The 21,352-nt window shown below is 44.6% G+C and overlaps 1 long non-coding RNA gene across 2 annotated transcripts in view; it reads right to left on the bottom strand.

The window, feature by feature from the left end:
- LOC142717121 (uncharacterized) overlaps positions 1-21,352 on the bottom strand; it is a 109,274-nt gene that overhangs the window by 30,273 nt on the left and 57,649 nt on the right. The window contains exon 4 of one of the 2 annotated variants that reach the window (XR_012871790.1): positions 17,066-18,323. The exons of the other annotated variant lie outside the window; for it this stretch is intronic. This is a non-coding gene — a long non-coding RNA (uncharacterized LOC142717121). Of the gene's footprint in view, positions 1-17,065; positions 18,324-21,352 lie in introns of those variants that run through there. 2 annotated transcript variants of the gene reach the window in all.

The raw sequence follows: 21,352 nt of genomic DNA, 5'->3' as shown, positions 1-21,352 counted from the left end.
ATAAAGATTAGTCTGCTGGACAATTAATTGTAGGACTGTATCACATACGTATAAATAAAAAAAATCATAGGCTGTAATATTTGCAACATCGACATTAATTCCTGGAGTCGCTTCCATTTGGGGTACTTGGGGAGAAAACTATAGTGCGGGATCCCACATTGCAGGAGGGACTGCAACACTCGGCCCTGCACTTGACACCTCGACAGCGACGGCTGTATCTACCACCATAGGGCTATGGGGTCCAGTGGTAGAATTGGAATCGCCACTGTCGGAAAAAGGTTCCGCTTCTGAAGCGGTGTCGGTCTCTCAGAACTGTCGAAGCATAGTGAGGCTTGCTCCGCACGGTACATTCTCTGAGACATTATGTGTGGGTACATACACAAGCTCTATACGTCCTAATATAACCTAAAGTAAGCCTAAGAATAACACTAAGGCCGAGTTCCTACACGTAGCGGAAATTCCGCAGCATTTTCAGTAGCAGCAAAGTAGGTGAGATTTACCAAATCTCATGCCCACGCTGCGGAAAAAAACCTGCAGTGTAAACGTCAATAAATTTACCTGCGGTGCAGAATTTAATTCCGCAGCATGTCAAATTATTCTGAGTTATTGTTGATTTTCCATTGCGAGTATTCCCATTCAATTCAATGAGGATTCAAAACCCGCAACAGAAAGCCAAGTTTTGCGGCGTAATCGTAAAGATCGCACTTCCGGAAAAAAAAAACATACTTACCCAAAATGCCCTCCTTCCTCCTGGGATGACGTTGCGTCCCATATGACCCCTGCAGCCAATCACAGGCTGCAGCATCACAGTTCTTGCAATGTCATCCAGGGAGGCTGGAGCGGACATCAGAGGAGGGAGGGTGTAAGTATGAACGGCTTTTTTCCGCAGCGAATATTCCGTTAGAAAAACTGCACCACAATGTAGTGCGATTTTGGGACTAAATATACTGCGGGTTCTAGGTTGGACACGCTGCGTGATTTTTACGTAGCGTATCCGCCCCTGTGGGTACCCAGCTTAAAACTTTTTTTTTTCTTTTTTTTTGTTTTGCTTGTTTCGTTTTTGTTTTTTATAACAGACGTAAAAATAAAATAAAGCCCTAACCCTAATAAAGCCCTGATCTAGCCTTACAGATAGTACTGCTATTACAGCCCTAAATCCTAACCTTAATCTATTATATAATATATATATATATATATATATATATATATATATATATATATATATATATATATATATTAGGTAGAAAAAAGTTGCACTTCTTGACCGTCATCCACACGGTCCTGAATTGGATACACAAACGAGGAAATAGACGCAGCACTCCAAAAGTAGTTGCAAATATAGTGGTTTATTCACCCATGTACAGAAATAGCTACGTTTCAGTCCTCTCAGCAGGACCTTTGTCAAGCTTGACAAAGGTCCTGCTGAGAGGACTGAAACGTAGCTATTTCTGTACATGGGTGAATAAACCACTATCTTTGCAACTACTTTTGGAGTGCTGCGTCTATTTCCTCGTTTGTATATATATATATGTATATATATATATATATATATATATATATATATATATATATATATACGTATGTATATATATAATTAGGTGATCGGGGTGTTTTTTTCGTAGTGCACACTGATCTACTTTTGATAGTTCATTGTACGACCGCAAAATAATTCCCAACAGTTGCCGGGTTCCTCGATCAGCACGGGGGGGGGGGGTCTATGGCTCTTCTTGTAGGGACAGTCCATCAGCATTTTGGTGTTGGCTTCCCCGTTTGTATTGGATGGAGAAGCTGTAAGGTTGTAAGGACAGGCTCCACCGCAGTAATCGTCCATTGTCCCCTGACCCTCGGTTCAGCCATGTGAGGGGATTGTGATCCGTTACAATTGTAAAGTCTCTGTCATAAAGGTATGGCTGTAATTTTGAGAGCCCATACGATGGCAGGGCACTGTCTTTCAATAGTGGCACAGGCAACTTCCCGATCTAGTAGTTTACGACTGATGAAAGCAACTGGATGTTCAAGCCCAGCCGCGTTTATCTGGCTAAGAACTGCTCCAATACCGTAGGTGGATGCATCTGTCTGCACAAGGAACCTGTGCTTGTAGTCTGGTGCGGCCAAGACAGGGGCAGTGGTGAGAGCCGTCTTTAATGCTATAAAGGCTTCCTCACAGGCAGGTGTCCACTTCACCATACTAGGCATGTTTTTGCGGGTCAGGTCATTTAGGGGCATTGCCAGGGAACTGAAATCGGAAACTCATTTTCGGTAGTAACTGGCGGTCCTCAAAAAGGCCAGTACTTGTTTCTTATTTTTAGAGGTAGGCCAGTTGCTAATGGCTTCCACCTTGGCAGGCTCAGGTCTTAGGTTCCCCCTCCTACTCTGTGCCCCAGATATTGCACCTCAGCCATACCCAACTGGCATTTATCAGGGCGAATTGTCAGTCCTGCTGCAAGAACATGGTCTAACACTATGCCTAAGTGTTTAAGATGTTCCTCCCATGATGTGCTGAAAATGGCAATATCATCCAAGTATGCACAGGCAAAGTCCTGACATTGTTCTAACAGCCGGTCTACCGATCTTTGGAAGGTTGCTGGGGCATTTTTCATCCCAAAGGGCATTCCCAGGAACTCAAGAGTCCAAAGGGGGTAATAAATGCAGATCGCTTCCGGGTGTCCTCTTTTAGGGGTATCTGCCAGTACCCCTTGCTCAAGTCTTATGTAGTTACAAATTAAACACTGGCCAGCCGATCCAACAGATCATCAATCTGGGGCATAGGGTACTCGTCACATTTGGTGGCATCATTTAGGCTCCGGTAATCTACGCAGAATCGCGTTGTGCCATCCTTTTTGGGAACCAGTATCAGAGGGGAGGCCCAGGGGCTCTGAGATGGCCTAATAATCCAAAGTTGTTTCATGTCCGCCAGTTCATTCTTGATCATGTCCCGAACGGCCTCAGGAACTCGGTAGCGGGCCTGCTGGATCGGGCGTTGTCCTGGAGTTTCCACGTGGTGGTTAGTGAGTGTTGTCCGTCCGGCGCTGAGGAAAACACGGAAGCCCTCGGTCCCAGCAAGCCGAGAATATCACCCTTTTGGATATTCAACAGATGGGGTCCCAGGGGCACTTGGTCCAGAGTACCCCCAGCTCGAGCCAGATGTAGAAAGTCCGGGAGGGAGTTGTCTCCTTCCTTATCACTAGGGGGATAGCAAATGGCCAAAACAGGTAGGGACCGGTCGTGGTAATCTTTCAGCATGTTGATGTGGACAGTCTCTTGTCGCCGGCCACTAGGGTTCATGGCAATGACGTAATTAGTGTCATTACATTTTCGGATAACTCGGTAAGGGCCATCCCATGTTGCTTGAAGCTTGTTGGCAGGGGCAGCGATAATCATGAGCACTTGTTGCCCTTCAATAAATTCACGGGTCCTTGCTTTCCGATCATACCAGGTCTTCTGGCTATACTGGGCCCCTTGCAGGCGTTCTTTAGCCAAGGTCACTAGTCGGGTAAGGCGTTCTCGAAATTCCAGAACATAAGGAATGACAGGTACTCCAGTGTCGGTGATATCTCCCTCCCAGTATTCCTTTAGAAGGGTGAGGACCCCACGGACCCTTCGACCATAGAGCAGTTCGAAAGGGGAAAATCCGGTTGACTCTTGGGTAGGCAAACAGGAGATGTGGCAGGTATTGCTCCCAGTCCCGTTCAGTGTCTGCAAAGGCACGTAGCAAATTTTTAGGGTTCCATTAAAATGGTCACACAGTCCATTGGTTCGGGGTGGTATGGGGTGGTGCGAATGGCTCGGACGCCGCAGGAACTGGACCAAGTCTGACGTGAACTGGATCCCTTGATCTGATAGTATTTCACTGGGAAATCCTACTCGGGTGAAGACGGTAACAAGAGCCTCTGCTACCTTTATGGCTGTAATGCTGGACAGAGCCACGGCCTCAGGATACCGGTGGCATAATCCATCACCGTCAGGATATACTGTTTCCCTGTTCTGCTGGGGTGCACTAGAGTTCCTATTATATCTACAGCTAAAAGCTGAAATGGCTCCTCAATGATTGGCAGGGGTTGCATGGGTACCTTGTGACGGGCGCCTGGATGTCGCATCCATTGGCACAAATCACAGGTACGGCAGTATTGAACTATCGATTGCGAAATGCCAGGCCAGTAAAAGTTGTGGGTGAGTCTTTTCTCTGTCCGTTTCCTACCTTTATGTCTCAATAAGGGGATGTCCTGAGCCAGTTGGAGTAGTTGCAGCCTATACTTTTGAGGGACAATGAGTTGCTTGGTAGTCACTTCAGGGATGATCCCACCCCGGGCCTCTACTAAACGATAATACAATCCCTTATCTCTGGTGATCCTATCCCCATTCTTTCCCTCCTGCCCAGTTTCTGCCCTTAGTTTAATAGCTGCCAAGGTCGGATCATCTTCTATTTCTTGCCTAAACTCTTCTCGGTCCCAAAAGTCCCCCAATGTAGAATCAGTTGATGCAGCTCTTACCAGTTCGGTTGGGGGTCCTGGAGGCTGCTCCACAGTCAATTCCGAAACTCTCTGTGCTTGGGCAGCTTGGTGTCGGGTGACGGCTCCCACAAAATGGCACTGTAATTCCCCAATGTCATTCCCAAGGAGAACATCCACAAGGAGTCCCCCCATAACACCAATCCAGAGTCTTTCCCCGTAACCATAATTCAAATGTACAGCAGCCTTCTGGATATATTTGCGAGTACACCCTACAAGTTCGATGGGTATTCCTGGGCCTTGATCGATTGCCTCTGGCCGAACAACACGGGGGTCAGCAATGGTCAGGAATGCCCCAGTGTCATCCTGCAGATGGCGCTGCCTTTGCTCTGGGTAACTTTGCGTAAGGGGTTGAATGCTATACATGCCAGAGGGTGTCTCCATGGTGCAGGGTTCAGCAGTCCACTCTGGTGGGGGTGGTGGTAACTCTTCCTCAGGCAGGATGGAGTGCACAAGATGCCGAGGGCGAGGGGGAAAAGATCGGAGCTCCCTTCGATTTCTTGAGGGGCACCTGGACTGTAAAGGGCCCGGCTGACCCCACCTATAACATTTACTTTCTGAGAACCTTCCATATCGTGGTCAGAATTGTGGGGTCCCCGGATTGTTTGGCCTGGTTGTCATCGGCCTGCGGATGGGTTGAGGGGCATATATGACAGGAGGTGCCCGGGGGGCTGGGTTCGGCTGAGGTTTATTGTCCAGCAGACTCCTCCACTGAGGTTTGATGGTTAGTGCCTCATCAGCCAGGGCTGCAGCTCTATTCAATGTTGATGGCTCCCATTCCCGGAACCATTTCCGTATTTCCTGGGGGCACTTGGCTTAAAACTGGAACCCATGCAGAATATCTTCCACAGTGAATCCACTTCCAGCCATCTCCGACACGCCTGGGACATTTTATGGGCATACATCCTAAAAGATCCTCCAGTAGTACAGGGAAGGTCTCAGAATTGGGCCCGATGTGAGTCTGGCATGACTACATAGTAATACAAAATAGTTTGTTTCACAATGTTTTAGTCCCGGTTCCACTGTGCGTCTAGGGTCCGGTATGCTTCTGCGGCTCCACCTTCAAGGAGCCCCACTAAAAAACGCATCCAATCAGAGGTGGGTACATCCAGCAGGGCGCTCTGATGTTCAAAGTCCTAGAAAAACCCTTCCACATCCCCAGTTACCTCATAAAATGTCTTGAAGTACTTCTGGGTGACCCGTAAAGGTTCCTGGATTCTCTGGTTCTCACCCCAGGTAATATTCTAGCCTCTTTCAGCCTCCATTGCAGCTTGTCTCTGTTTTTTGCCATGCGAGCAGCTTCCAACTATTACTCCGGAGTAACGACTGGTCCCAGATCTGCCATTTCCTCCTCTTACCACACCAACCATTGGCTCTTAGTGGTAAGAGCCCCTGTCTCTGGAGCATGTCCATTAGCCACCTGGGAGGAGGTGATCTGGCTAGCACTCACCAGTAGATCAATTAATGGCTTTTTAGATAGTCACTGGTAGTTCAGTCCAAGTTCTCGGGCTCGTTCTTGGAGACTAAGGACGGTCCAGTTACGGAACTCATTCGCTGGGTGGTTCTCCATGGGGCTGCGCTCTGTTGATCCCGCTTCTGACACCAGTTGTCATGGGGTTCGTTAGGTTAATATACGATCAACAGAGCCAGTGAAGACAGGGCAACTCCAACAGGATTTATTGTATCCAATGCTGACAGACCAGGTCGCCCTTCACGCAGGGACAGCACACAGTCCACAAAATCAGGTAAATACAGGAAACTCCTCAGAGCGCTGGCATCAGCTTCAGCTCTCATTAAAGTCTACATCCAGGAGATCCCTCTCTTCCCCACGTCAAGCCCTTATATACCCCTCAGGGGGAGGAACATCTTGGCAGTTTCTAGTCACCATCATTTGTTATAATGACTTTAGTTTGTATTTCTACTGTCTGTATGTGAGTTGTGGTCTTTTGTACTACCGTATTATGTGTATTGTCCAACTATTGTCTGCCACAGCAAGGATGAGAACACAGGTGGGGGAGGTAATTGGATCTGCTTGGTTTGCTGCTCTGCACACTAGCTGAGTGATGGTGGTGCCTCCTGATGATCCCCTGTGGGGACTGGACAATGAGGACACTTTATGTCTTATGGCTGCGCGACCTGTGGTACCTGATTACAAAATGCATCCCTGAGGGCTCACAATAAACCACACAAAATGCATCATCACAACACATATAGCTTTTGAGGCAGGTTTTTTTAACTGAAGCCAGGTATTGATTCAAAGGTCTTTGCTTAAACTTCTCCCTCCTGCTTGATCCACTTCTGGCTTTGGCTCAAAAGAATGCATGTGTGTTTCCAGCCTAATATGAACGTCATACATGTGTCAACTTTGTGTCAACTTTTGTGTTTTGTAACAAAATCACACAATACATTTTTAATCCTTACAGAAATTCCCAGTACGAATTCTGAGGGAAACTTCATGTTATCGATTAATTATAAAGTAGAAGATGAAGAGATCATGCAGCAGTCTTCAGGAGAAAACCTCATTACCCTTAATGTACAGCCAGGACTTCAAAGTACAGATCTGTTACATAATTCCACTAATCATGAGGAATCTTCTCCTGACCAACCACAGATAGTTGCAACAAGTACAGGTCAAAGAGTGGGTAAAAGGTTTCAATGTTGTAAACCGTTCACAAAATGTTCTCGTCATTTTACAAACAGAAGAATTAACGCGGGAGGTAAGCTGTATTCATGCTCAGAATGTGGGAAAATTTTTACAGATAAATCACATCTTGTTTTACATGTCCACTATGTGAGAAATGTTTTTCACAAATATCAGATCTTGTTAGACATGAGAGAATTCACACAGGGGAGAAGCCATACTCATGTTCAGAATGTGGGAAATGTTTTACACAAAAATCAAGTCTTGCTAAACATGTGAGAATTCACACAGGAGAGAAGCCATATTCATGTTCAGAATGTGGGAAATGTTTTAAAGATAGTTCAAGTCTTGTTAGACATGGAAGAATTCACACAGGAGAGAAGCCACATTCATGTTCAGAATGTGGAAAATGTTTTGCTACTAAAGACAAACTTAGGGATCATCAGAGAACTCACACAGGAGAGAAGCCTTATTCATGTTCAGAATGTGGGAAATGTTATACAGATAAATCAAGTCTTGTTATTCATGAGAGAATTCACACAGGAGAGAAACCGTATTCATGTTCAGAATGCAGGAAATGTTTTATAGATGAATCACGTCTTGTTAAACATGAGAGAAGTCACATGGGGAAAAGCCATGTTCATGTTCAGAATGTGGGAAATGTTTTAATAGTATAGGCAAACTTGGGGCTCATCAGAGAAGTCACACAGTGGAAAAGTCGTTTTGATGTTCAGGAGAATCCAGAGTGACAGTAAGGACAATGTGAGTTTTTGTTTTTAAAATAAATGGACATTTTTATATTTGACTTTCATTAAAACAGTATAACAAGATATAGGTGATGGAATTGAACAAAAAAACACTAACAAATTAACTTTGCAGTTAGAAAAAAAAAATGCAAAAGATTTTTTATTTTTTTTGTAAATATCAGAAGTGTATTATCACTACCTTAAACACCTACAATTAGAATCAGGTGTGGAGCCCGAAATCACGCACATATGCGGTGGCGAATGGCTACATGATTTTTCTGGTAATACCACAGTATTTACCTGCTACATCGTGTACACATTCGTCACCTATGTAAGTAATGTTGCGGCTGGCGATTTCATTTGTTCTTACCCTCAGGTAAGATTCACTTCTGGGAAAGATTTGTAGCAGAAATTTGTGAAACTGAAAACCATTCCATACAGGGTTGTTTCTGCAGCATGCACATGGATACTAGAAAGCCCCATTCAAATAAATGGGACAGCAGCAGACATTTCTGAAACACTACTATTTGTGACCTGGAGTTTGACTCATTCCTTCATTTATATTTTACATGTCTTTTTAATACACTCTTGGATTTGGCTAAAAAAGCTGCAAGTGTGATTACAGCCTTAGAGAGGATCTAGGAGGAATGTGTCTCATTTAAACCTTTGACATTTGGTTTGCCCTTTGTTATTGAAATGTGTGGTATCACCATGCCAGAATGCTCTGAGGCCTTCAGAAAGGTTATGGATGTCTATAATTCAGGAACGGGAAGATGGCCAAAATATTAGATGTCAATCATTCCACTGTCCAGAAAACCATCTACATGTGGAGATTTCAGACAACTGCCAATTGGTCCAGGCCAGTCTGTCTCCGTAAGATCAGCCTGAGAGCAGAACACAAGATGCTGAAATAAGTTACTGAGAACCCCATAATTTCTTTACAGAAAACTACATGTGGGTGTGCCAAAAGAAAACCTTAGCTATCCAGAAAAAAACATCAGGGAAAGAGTGAAGTTTGCTCATGAACCCCTTGGAAAAAAGCATGCAACTGTCTGCTATGGAAAGAAGAATCAAAAATGTATTTGTCCCCTGTATCAGAAGACATGTTTGGCATAAATTATAGACTGCATTTCACCAGAAAAATAACGAAATAACATACAACTTGTTATGGTTTGGGACTGCTAAACCGTATCAGGACCTGGGCAGCTCCTCATCCTAGAATCCACTATGAATTCTACATTGGCAGACTGCCACGAACCTGGCTGGGAGGATGGGATTCCATTTTGTCAGCTTTTAGTGGCGCTTAAAAGCACCGAGGCGTCGATACTAACAGACCCCCCGGTTTTCATCAGGGACCGACGCAAGGCTGTTTGGACTTCTCTGCGGGGAATCTGCAAATTGGGTGCCTTAAAAGAAGTAGCCTTGAATCGTGCAGATGTTACCACAGATGCAGCTCATGATCAGGATATAATAGCGTGGTCAGGATCACAGGCACAGATGCAGAGGTCAGAGATACAAGCAGAGTCGTAACACAGGAAGTTAGATCAGGTATAGTACAATGCTGGAGCTAGGTAGAAATGACCTGATACTCTGGCACCTGTTGGTGCTCAGAGAGAGGCATATATGGGCTGTCCTATAGTTAGGCGTCATGAATTGGGAACTGCGGGCCCAAGAGAAAAGTCTGGGCTTAGAAGGCACCATGGCTTTACCAGGAGGAGGATTTGGCAGCATCACTGATGTAGCTGCCAGGACAATCCTTTTGGGGTCAACTATAAACTCTGGCTCATAATGTACATCCATTGACGTTCTTGGAACCTGCGCAATAAGTGATGGGTAGATTGAACTGTGAGAATAACCACGACCATCTGGCTTGACGAGGGTTCAGATGTCGATTAGAGTGTAGGTACAGGAGATGCTTATGATCGGTATAATTCGTAACAGGATGTGAGGCTCCTTCCAGTAGGTGCCTCCATTCCTCTAAAACAAGCTTGATGGCTAGGAGTTCTTTGTTCCCGATCCCATAATTCTTCTCCGTGGGAGAGAAACTTCTGGAAAAGAACCCACAGGAGTGCATTCTTTCCGAGACCTGCCGTTGGGACAGAACACCTCCCACAGCGAAGGAGGAGGCATCCACTTCCAGGAAGAAGGGAAGAGACGAATCAGGCTGGTTGAGGATTGGAGCAGAGAGGAACTCTGCTGTCAACTGATTTAATCCTTGATTGGCCTCTGGAGTCCACAGTTTGGGATCGGCCGACTTACGGGTGAGGGCTGCAATCGGGGCTATCAAGGAGGAGAATCCCTGAATAAATCGCCGGTAATAGTTGGCCAACCTCTGAACGGCCTTTAGCCTACTGGGTTGCGGCCAGTCTTGAATAGCCTCTACCTTGACTGGATCCATCTTGAGTCTGGTGCCCGACTAAATGTATCCCAGAAATGGAACAGAGGATTGCTCGAAGAGACACTTCTCCAGTTTACAATAAAGCGGATTGTCTCTCAGTTGGGTTAGGACATGGCAAACGTGGTTGCGGTGATCCGAAAGTGAACGGGAAAAGATCAAGATGTCGTCCAGATAAAGGACAATGAAGTGGTACAGCATGTCACAGAAAATCTTATTTATTAAACTCTGGAACACTGCGGGTGCATTACTCAGGCCGAAGGGCATGACTAAGTACTCGTAATGGCCATTCCTGGTGTTAAAGGCCATCTTCCATTCATCGCCAGGCTTGATGCGGATGAGATTGTAAGCGCCTCGCAGATCGAGCTTAGTGAACACTGTTGAACCACGTATCCGGTCAAATGCAGATACTTATCCTATAACATGTCATAATGACATGTCATAAGTTTTTATTGGTGGGGGTCCGAGCATGGAGACCCCTACCAATCTTTAAAACGAAGCGGCAGAAGTGCTCGTGTGATCGCTCAGCTGCTTCGTTTCTGTTTGGCTTTTTCCGGAAAGCTGATGTATCGGAGTACGAGCTCATAGACTTTCTATTGAGCCCGTACTCAGATACATTGTTTTCCGGAAAAAGAGGAACAGAAATGCAGCGGCTGAGCGCTCACACGAGCGCTTCTGCCACTTCATTTTAGCGATTGGTGGGGGTCTAAGTGCTCGGACCCCCCAATCAAAACTTATGACATGTCAGAAGTTTGTTGAACATTTAGTTACCCTTTAAAGTAGGCTTTGGATCATGGCAATACAAGTAAACCCACCAAGGACTGGCCAAAAAAAAAAAGAAATGGAGGATTCTTGAATGGCCAAGTGAATGCCTAGTTCTAAATGTTAGCAAGATGCTGGGGGGGGGGGGGGTGAAAACTAGTTTTGCATGCTCCCCATGAAAGAGTAGGAAACAAAATCTCCCATATAAGAGACTACTAAACCGTAAAGCCTCATTTACATTTGCATATTTTGGTCAGTATTTTGCATCAGTATTTGTAAGGCATAACTAGTACTAGGTCCAAAGCATGGAAGACATGCAAATCTTTCCATTATACTTTTCTCTGCTTAAGTTCCGTCCCCAGTTTTGGCTTACAAATACTGATGCCAAATGGTAGCCAAAATACAGTGTGAATGAGGCCTTATAAAGGGGCAGAACCAGGTAATTGAGCCATAGAAGGAAGTGGCATATCTGTGAGGTATTTTTTTAAATCTTTTTATACTGTATGAATGAACATTAAATATTGATGCACATGTCAAAATATGTAAAGAAAAAAAGATTACATGGGGTGTCCTTACGTGACTGAAGTCGGAGACACTGCAGGCTCCGTACACGTGTACTTGTGAAGGGTATGATGATTGTGAGTAAGCCCAAAACGACATTAGCGTTTTACCTTACACTTGAAAAAACTTTGTAGTTGTGTTACCATCCACAGAGCAGGTTTTTACATGAACTACCGTTCCTATTCTGACACAGCCGCAATGATCTCCCATCTGACACTAAACCTTATGTGTAACGTGTTGTTAGAATTTTATTTTTTTTAATAAAGTGCTTGTTTTATTCTCCGTGTTTGTTGAATTAGGTTTCATCAATGTACCTAGAAAGGGTTGTCTGTCTGTCTCTGTTTACAAAGCAATGATGTCACATCACATGGTGAAGATTGGCTGCCTTGGAGACAAGACATGGTGCCATCACGCCTCATAATCATAGGGAAGCAGGAAGCTGCAATGTGCGAATAGAGCAGAATAAAGGAGTATTTCCAACGCAGGATGTGCCATAAATTGCTGGTAGATGGAGGTGGTACCCGCACCTATGTGGAAAATAGGGGTCCCCTGACCTGCCTGATGAGTCGACTGCTGCATCATGGCGGAGAATTATTGGAGAAGTGGCTGTGCATGGGCATATACTAGATCCTCAGATACTCAAATCTGGATGTTTCCATCTGAGGAAGTCTGCAACCATGTTTTCTGATCCTTTTAGATGGACAAATGAGAAGAACTGATTTTACCTTGGCCCAGATGACATACAGTTAGGTCCAGAATTATTTGGCCAGTGACACAATCCTCATAATTTGGGCTCTACATGCCACCACATTGGATTTGAAATGAAACAACTGAGATGCAATTGAACTGTAGACTTTCATGTTTAATTCAAGGGGTTGAACAAAAATATCCTGTGAAACGTTTAGGAATTGCAACCATTTTTATTACACAGTGAAGAGTACATCAGGGTATATGTAATATGTAGGAGTATATCAGGATATATGTAATCTGTGAGGAGTACATCAGGATATATGTAATCTGTGAGGAGTATATCAGGGTATATGTAAGATGAGGAGTACATCAGGGTATATGTAATCTGTGAGGAGTACATCAGGGTATATGTAATATGTGAGGAGTACATCAGGATATATGTAATCTGTGAAGAGTACATCAGGGTATATGTAATATGTGAGGAGTACATCAGGATATATGTAATCTGTGAGGAGTACATCAGGGTATATGTAATCTGTGAGGAGTACATCAGGGTATATGTAATATGTGAAGAGTACATCAGGGTATATGTAAAATGTGAGGAGTACATCAGGATATATGTAATCTGTGAGGAGTATATCAGGGTATATGTAATCTGAGGAGTACATCAGGGTATATGTAATCTGTGAGGAGTACATCAGGGTATATGTAATATGTGAGGAGTACATCAGGATATATGTAATCTGAGGAGTACATCAGGGTATATGTAATATGTGAGGAGTATATCAGGGTATATGTAATATGTGAGGAGTACATCAGGGTATATGTAATATGTGAGGAGTACATCAGGGTATATGTAATATGTGAAGAGTACATCAGGGTATATGTAAAATGTGAGGAGTACATCAGGATATATGTAATCTGTGAGGAGTATATCAGGGTATATGTAATCTGAGGAGTACATCAGGGTATATGTAATCTGTGAGGAGTACATCAGGGTATATGTAATATGTGAGGAGTACATCAGGATATATGTAATCTGTGAAGAGTACATCAGGATATATGTAATCTGTGAAGAGTACATCAGGGTATATGTAATATGTGAGGAGTACATCAGGATATATGTAATCTGTGAGGAGTACATCAGGGTATATGTAAAATGTGAGGAGTACATCAGGGTATATGTAAAATGTGCGGAGTACATCAGGGTATATGTAATATGTGAGGAGTACATCAGGGTATATGTAATCTGTGAGGAGTACATCAGGGTATATGTAATCTGTGAGGAGTACATCAGGATATATGTAATCTGTGAGGAGTACATCAGGGTATATGTAATATGTGAGGAGTACATCAGGGTATATGTAATATGTGAGGAGTACATCAGGGTATATGTAATCTGTGAGGAGTACATCAGGATATATGTAATCTGTGAGGAGTACATCAGGGTATATGTAATATGTGAGGAGTACATCAGGGTATATGTAATATGTGAGGAGTACATCAGGGTATATGTAATCTGTGAGGAGTACATCAGGATATATGTAATCTCTGAGGCGTACATCAGGGTATATGTAATATGTGAGTAGTACATCAGGGTATGTGTAATATGTGAGGAGTACATCAGGGTATATGTAATCTGAGGAGTACATCAGGGTATATGTAATATGTGAGGAGTACATCAGGGTATATGTAAAATGTGCAGAGTACATCAGGGTATATGTAATATGTGAGGAGAACATCAGGGTATATGTAATCTGTGAGGAGTACATCAGGATATATGTAATATGTGAGGAGTACATCAGGGTATATGTAATATGTGAGGAGTACATCAGGGTATATGTAAAATGTGCAGAGTACATCAGGGTATATGTAATCTGTGAGGAGTACATCAGGGTATATGTATTCTGTGAGGAGTACATCAGGGTATATGTAATATGTGAGGAGTACATCAGGGTATATGTAATATGTGAGGAGTACATCAGGGTATATGTAATCTGTGAGGAGTACATCAGAATATATGTAATCTGTGAGGAGTACATCAGGGTATATGTAATATGTGAGGAGTACATCAGGGTATATGTAATCTGAGGAGTACATCAGGGTATATGTAATCTGAGGAGTACATCAGGATATATGTAATCTGTGAGGAGTACATCAGGGTATAGGTAATCTGTGAGGAGTACATCAGGGTATAGGTAATCTGTGAGGAGTACATTAGGGTATATGTAATGTGTGAGGAAACATCAGGATATATGTAATCTGTGAGGAGTACATCAGGATATATATATAATCTGTGAGGATTACATCAGGGTATATGTAAGCTGTGCGGAGAACATTAGGGTATATGTAATCTGTGCGGAGTATATTAGGGTACATGTAATCTGTGCGGAGTACATCAGGGTAGTATAATAAGAGGGTATAATAATGGGGTAAATAATACATATCCATACATGTGTGTTATGCTGTAAAACAATCCTTTCTGAAAAGGCCAGTTTTACACTAATAAATAATGTCCTTTCTGATCACCCTTTTGGTCGACACTTTGCACCTCTGTAGTTTGGGGAATTTTGCTGGGAAAGTGTTGTCCTGGTATAATACGGGCGACCTCACTTCCAGCAGATATGTTTGGGCCCTTCTCTTCCTGGTTCCCAAATATTAGAAGGAAAGTTCCCCTCGGGCCTGCTCATCTGCTTATTTTTATCATCCTCGACTAAGGCCCTTATGCACACGCCCGTAGCCATTTGCACGGCCATGATTTTCGGGTCGTTGGGCCGCATATTGTCACCCGCGAGCCGCCCGGAAATCGTGGCCATGTACATGGTCGCGTCCATTATTTTCTATGAACCTCGACCGCAGAACACGGCTGTAATAAGACATGGAGCCTGGACCGCAGAAAGAACGGACATATCTTATTACAGCCGTGTTCTGCGGTCCAGTCTCCTGGGCCATGCACGGACCGTGGAAAACACGGTCATGTGCACGGGCCCATAGAAATTAATGGTGCCGCAAGACTCCCGTGGATTTTAGGGGGCATTGCGGCCGCATAAGCACGTTCCACTTAGGCCCCATGTCATATATGGCATCGCCATACCTGGGGTAACCAGCTTAGCAGTTTATGAGATGTGTGTCTTCTGTGGCACAAACTGGGCACAACATATTGTTCACTAAAATGGCATATCAGCGGAAAATTGCAATTTTCACTTTTCACCATCCGCTGCGCATTAATTACTAATGGAAAAACACCTGTGGGGGCAAAATGCTCACTACACCCCTTAAAATGCCTTAAAGGGTGCAGTTTCCAAAATATGGGTCACTACTTGGGCGTTTGTTTTACTATTTGACCTCAGAGCCCTGCAATTGTGGGCCAATGCTGTGAAAATCACCACAATGGACCTCAAATGCGCATGTTGCTCTTCACTTCTGAGCTCTGTCATATGTCCAGGCAAATGTTTAATGCCTTGAGGGGTGTAGTTTCCAAAATGGGGTAACTTCTTGGGGGCTTCCACTGTACTCTGGTACCTTAGGGTTTTGCAAATGCAGCATGGCACCCAAAAACCAATCCAGCAAAAATCTGCATGCCAAATAGCGCTCCTGCCTTTCTGAGCCCCGCCCTGTGTCCAAACAGCAGTTTATGACCACATATGGGGTATTTCCGTACTCTGGAGAAATTGCTTTGATATGTGCCCTGTATGTCTCACACCTGCAGCAGCGATCAGCATTAGGAAGAGCCAGGAGTTCCTGCGGCACCGTTCTGTGGTCTGTGATGGCCCGGGAGTGGACCGCTCCAGTCACCTGACCTCACAGTGACACGAGGTCAGATGACTCAGGTCCAGTGTTCCCTATAAGGTGCGCGGCTGCCCACATTCCACGATCTGCACGCTCACTAAACTTTAAAGCCCGCCTCACGGGTGGTGGGCTGATGCAGTGACATTGCGAGCACTGGAGGGGGCACCGGTGCTAGTGACAGACACATTCACTTGTATGTGCGTCCTCAGGACGCACATACAAATGTATACTATAGGCAGCAGGCAGGGCCGGCCTTAGGGATGTGCGAGCGCACAGGGCGCTGCACCCTCCCAGCATGTAGGGGGTGCCACTGGGCTCTGCCTCTACTCTGTGCTCTGCTCTTAGTTACATACACGTAAATAAGAGCCAAGAAGCAGAGGAAGCTCCGCCCAGAGCCCATCCTGTCCGAAGCCTGTGATCCTGTCCGAAGCCTGTGATCCTGTCAGCAAGGAGAGATGGTGAGTATCTATGTGTGTATATACAATGTGTGTCTCTGTGTGTATATAGTATGTGTCTCAGAGACTACCATATTAATACAATACAATTAATAAAGTCTATTCGCATATGAGGTTACTGTGGTTGCACCATTGAAGTTTTTGCTAGGGTGGAGATACTCGCAGGCTTTACATCCTCCACATTTAAAAGAATGTTAGTTTTACCCAGCCATGTGTTTGATGCGGCAGGTGTTGAAAGATGACTTTTAACTAGCCTGTCCCTTAAAATCCATCCCCCGACGATATGTGACAGAAGGATATTTCATAACTTTTTCACTGACATCTGGGTCTAAGCCGAGGATGCCCCAATAGTTTCTCAAAATTTCAAGCGCGTTATAAGATTGTAATTCTATAAACTCCTAATGCATGATAGCAATGGGCTAGGTAATGTCACTATCGGACACCCTCCCACATTTAATGCAAAGGCAACTCCATAATAGATATTTATATATAGAAAAATCAGAGTACGAAGCCAGGTATATATAAAATATAACAAATTGTATTATTTACACATATAAAACAAACATTTAAAAAGGTACATAATGAAATGGAGAGACTCTATAATATTGTATAATACAAGTAAACAGGCTATCCACGTGTATATAGCAATAAATATTGCACTGTATTCCTTACACTGAGGAGATATGAGATGGGAGGTGTGTTGTCCTATAAACAGCTAATCCCTCATGTGAACACCCATAAAGTAATATACATAATAGTCCTAGGGGCAGTTTTTCAGAAGGGAGAGCTTGAATATCATAAATAGGTATGGAGAACCTTACCCATGTCAGTATTCCTGGAAGGCTGGATAGCAAGTATTAAACCCAACACGCGTTTCGCGATGTCTGCTTCCTCAGGGGATGTATAGTGTCTTGTTGCAGTCTTGGTTTTAAATAGTGCAATGCCCAGGTGTTTTCTGTTTATTCAGCGTCCATAGAATAGCGGCGCATGTCCACCGACGCAACCGGAAGTGAGGCATGCCCCACTTCCGGCCTCCAGCTCCGTAGCGCACATCCGGGTTCCTGACGTGTACCAGGAATACCAGACATGCACATTGCGCTATGGGAGGTGGAAACGGAGCAAGCAACACACCCGGTCACGTGCACTTGGAGTGCGCACCTCATAGGACAACTGGGACAAGGAGAATCGCAAGTAACATGTTGCTAAACTAATGACGTAGCAAACCCCACCCATTCAATATATCCCCAAGGACCAAATGATAGCCAATGAGTATTGCGTGTATTGCCAAGGATTGTGATAGATGCGTGAATGTTGACATTCAGAAGAGGGGGAGAGAAATAATCTCCCAGAGAATGCTTATATACAACTCGATGACTAGTGGGAAAATATAGTGAACATAATACAACATTAATTATATTAGACCTCGTGAGACAAGTTTGGTTACACTAATTAGTGAGGTCACTGTGTAAAATTTAGAGGAATATAGATGTGGATGTGATTACACATCACACATATATCCCACGGCAAAGAAATATGCAAAAGAGACCACAGTTAGGGTCATTTCATAAAAAACAACAACATGTGACATAAAACACTTCTCAAAAGGAAACTAAAAAAAAGAGGAAGACATAGCAGGGTATCAATATTGAGCTACGTCACTGTACACGAAATTTATTGGCATTTTCTCAGTCCGTATTATAGGGGGTCATCTGGGTCCAAAGCTCATATTTCCTATATACAGGCACTCAGACTGAAGAGAGATGGTACATCAGATACCTAATAAAAAAATATTGTTTAGTACAAGACACAAAAACAATTGTAGGGTTAAAAAACGTGCTGATGGTAGGGTGGTTACACTTATTTAAAGAGAAGGGGGCAGAGCTTGACAGCGAGCAGAGAAGGTGGCTTGATCCGGAGCTACTGCTGCAACCCGACTTACCCGAACTCATAGCGAGATAGGACACGGCAGTATGGTGAGGACCATCAAAGATAAGGGCAAAGACCCCTCAATCACCCCCAAACCGGGGAAAAACCAAGCCAATTTGGACAAGTTTTTGAAGAAAACTCTAGAGCGCTCTCCGACGCGTACATCCAAGATGGCGCCGGAAGCACAGGAGATCAATCGGAGGCTGGGGGTGAGTCTACTTATGTCCCTGTGTCAAGAGGATTCATTAAAAGAGTTATTTTTAAAGCCCTGGGCCCCTTAGCCTTAGATTTGGCAGATATAAAAGCAGTCTTGCGACATATAGGGGACAGGGTGCACATGCTTGAGTCCACACATACGGAGGAGGTCAAATTTGGAGAGGCTGTACAAAAGACTTATACATATACAACATGACCACATTAACATGGCTTTATTGCTTTATTGCAAGCTGAAGATCGGGAAAACAAGTTGCCGCAAGAATATTAGGATTCGCGGCCTTCCGGAATCCATTTCACATGAGGTTTTGCCTAAAGTTGCTCGGGAGATTTTTGTTTCTATATTGGGAGAGGATAGAGCTGCATCAATTCACATTGAACATATACATCGGGCCTTGAGAGCTAAACCACGTTTGCAAGATCCACCTCGAGATGTAATCTGTGGTCTACTTAGCTATGTGGATACAGCTGCACTTCTGAAGCAAGCAAGGGCTTCAGAAGGAGTTTGTTATGAGGGAACCCCTATTCTTCTTTTCCAAGATTTGCTGTCCTCAACTCTTGCCAAACGTAGCATATTGAAGCCGCTGTTAGATATGTTGCGGGCTAACAACATCCCGTTTCATTGGCTGTATTCTTTTGGAGTGGCAAACATTAAGCAGGGTAAGCAAATTGTGATTAGGAAACCAGAGGATCTTCGTGCTGCTTGGCATTTACTTGGATTACAACCTATAGACATTCCATCATGGCTTCCTTTAGCTCAACCTCTGAGGATACCTGCTCTACGTGAGACTGATCCCTGGACAAGGGTGTCTGGACATCGCTCGCCGTGAGGAAAGAAAAGCACTCCCATGACCCAAAGAGTGGATTCGACCTGAGGACTCTTGGTCGCTCCGTAGTAAATATATATCTACATAACTCCTTGCACTAATTGATGACTTCCCGTTCAGTTTCCTTACTCCTGTATGGGCTTTGGGGAGATTTATAGTCATAACTGCATTGTTATAAGTTGACTACTGATTGTTTTATGGTCCTCACATTTGATTGTATAATGTATTATAAGTGTACTTGAAGTGTCTTATTGGTATTACACTTGAAATATAAAAAGCTGCTTGGGTGGGGTTTGGGTTGTTATGCCTTGAGGTTAATCTCATGTATTCTATAGTGACCCCCCAACTTGTATGTGTATTTCTCCTTTCTTTAGGGTGATGCTGCTTGTTCCTCTAGATGCTGGAATTACACCCTTTTCCATAGCTTTTGTTTTATTCCTTTATGGAATACGGTTATTTACTATTCTATTACTTTTTTGTTATTTTTGTAATGTCATGTGGTCTGAAAAGATATTGAGGTGGATTTTTGGGGGCTATGGCGGAACTTAAGATTGTATCGCATAATGTGAGGGGTCTGAATGTGCCACATTGTAACGTTCCCCGCCTTCCCCACGGCCTCTGCTCCGGTTCCGGCGTCCTCGATTACCACATGCTCATCCCGAGCTCCACTTACCCGATCCGGACGCTCTGCTGGCTCTGGACAGCGTCAGGTAAGTGCATCCCTTACCTCCCTCCGCGGCCGTCATCCTCGATGTGCGGCTGCAGTCACTAGAGGGCGCGCGCGCTGACTCGTCCTGTCATAAAGGGTCAGCGCGCGCCTTAATAAGACTTCCTATTTAAGGTTCCTCCTTCCCTGCATCCATGCTTGTTCAACCAAGTTCCCCGTGAGTTTCCCTGTGCCCTGGTTCCCTGTTTCCGTCCCTTCTGCCTTTTGTCTGGATTTCCCGTTACTGACCTCTGCCTGAACTTGACCATCCTTGTCTGCCGCCTGCCTTGACCTATTGCTTCCATACCCGTTACGACGTCTGCTGCCTGCCTTGACCTATTGCTGCCATACCCGTTACGACGTCTGCTGCCTGTCCTAACTTCTGCCTATCCATCCGACCGCCTCTACCCACTGTGTCAAGTGTTGCCTGGGTTCCAAACACCATCTCCCAGGCGACACCGAGGAGCCACGAACAACCCGGTGAGAACCGCTATTGGTTGAACAAGCCATGGATCCCCTTGACACAGCCCTGATTGACACGGCTGATATGGCTCAGGAGCTTTCCAGACAACGAGTCCGCCAAGATCAGCTGTTTCAGCTACTGCAGAATGTGTCCACTCGTTTGAACGAACTAGCGCCTCCGATACCACCACCGCAAGCTACTGTCTACAGTCCGGGACTACATTTACCTACGCCTGCCCACTATGAGGGAGACCCCAAGACCTGCAGGGGATTTTTTAACCAGTGCACCATCCACTTTGAAGTCATGGCGCATCATTTTTCCTCAGACCAGGCTAAGGTGGCCTACATCCTGTCCCTGCTGTCTGGTGAAGCGCTGGCTTGGGCATTTCCCTTGTGGGAGAGAAACGACCCCATCATGTACAACATTCAGAACTTTCTCTCCACGTTTAAAAGGGTGTTTGAAGAACCAGGTCGAGCCTCTTCTGCAGCTTCCTCTCTACTCAAGCTCCGGCAAGGAACCTCCACTGTAGACCAATACACCATTCAGTTTCGCACCCTGGCTACTGAACTCCAGTGGAATAATGAGGCTTTGGTATCTACCTTCTGGGAGGGTCTGGCGGGCCGAATCGAGGATGAACTTGCTGGCCGAGACCTTCCACTGTCCTTGGATG

This window comes from Rhinoderma darwinii, unplaced genomic scaffold (genome assembly GCF_050947455.1).
Source record: "Rhinoderma darwinii isolate aRhiDar2 unplaced genomic scaffold, aRhiDar2.hap1 Scaffold_454, whole genome shotgun sequence".
NCBI lineage: Eukaryota > Metazoa > Chordata > Amphibia > Anura > Rhinodermatidae > Rhinoderma > Rhinoderma darwinii.
This window is presented reverse-complemented; position numbering and strand designations above follow the sequence as displayed.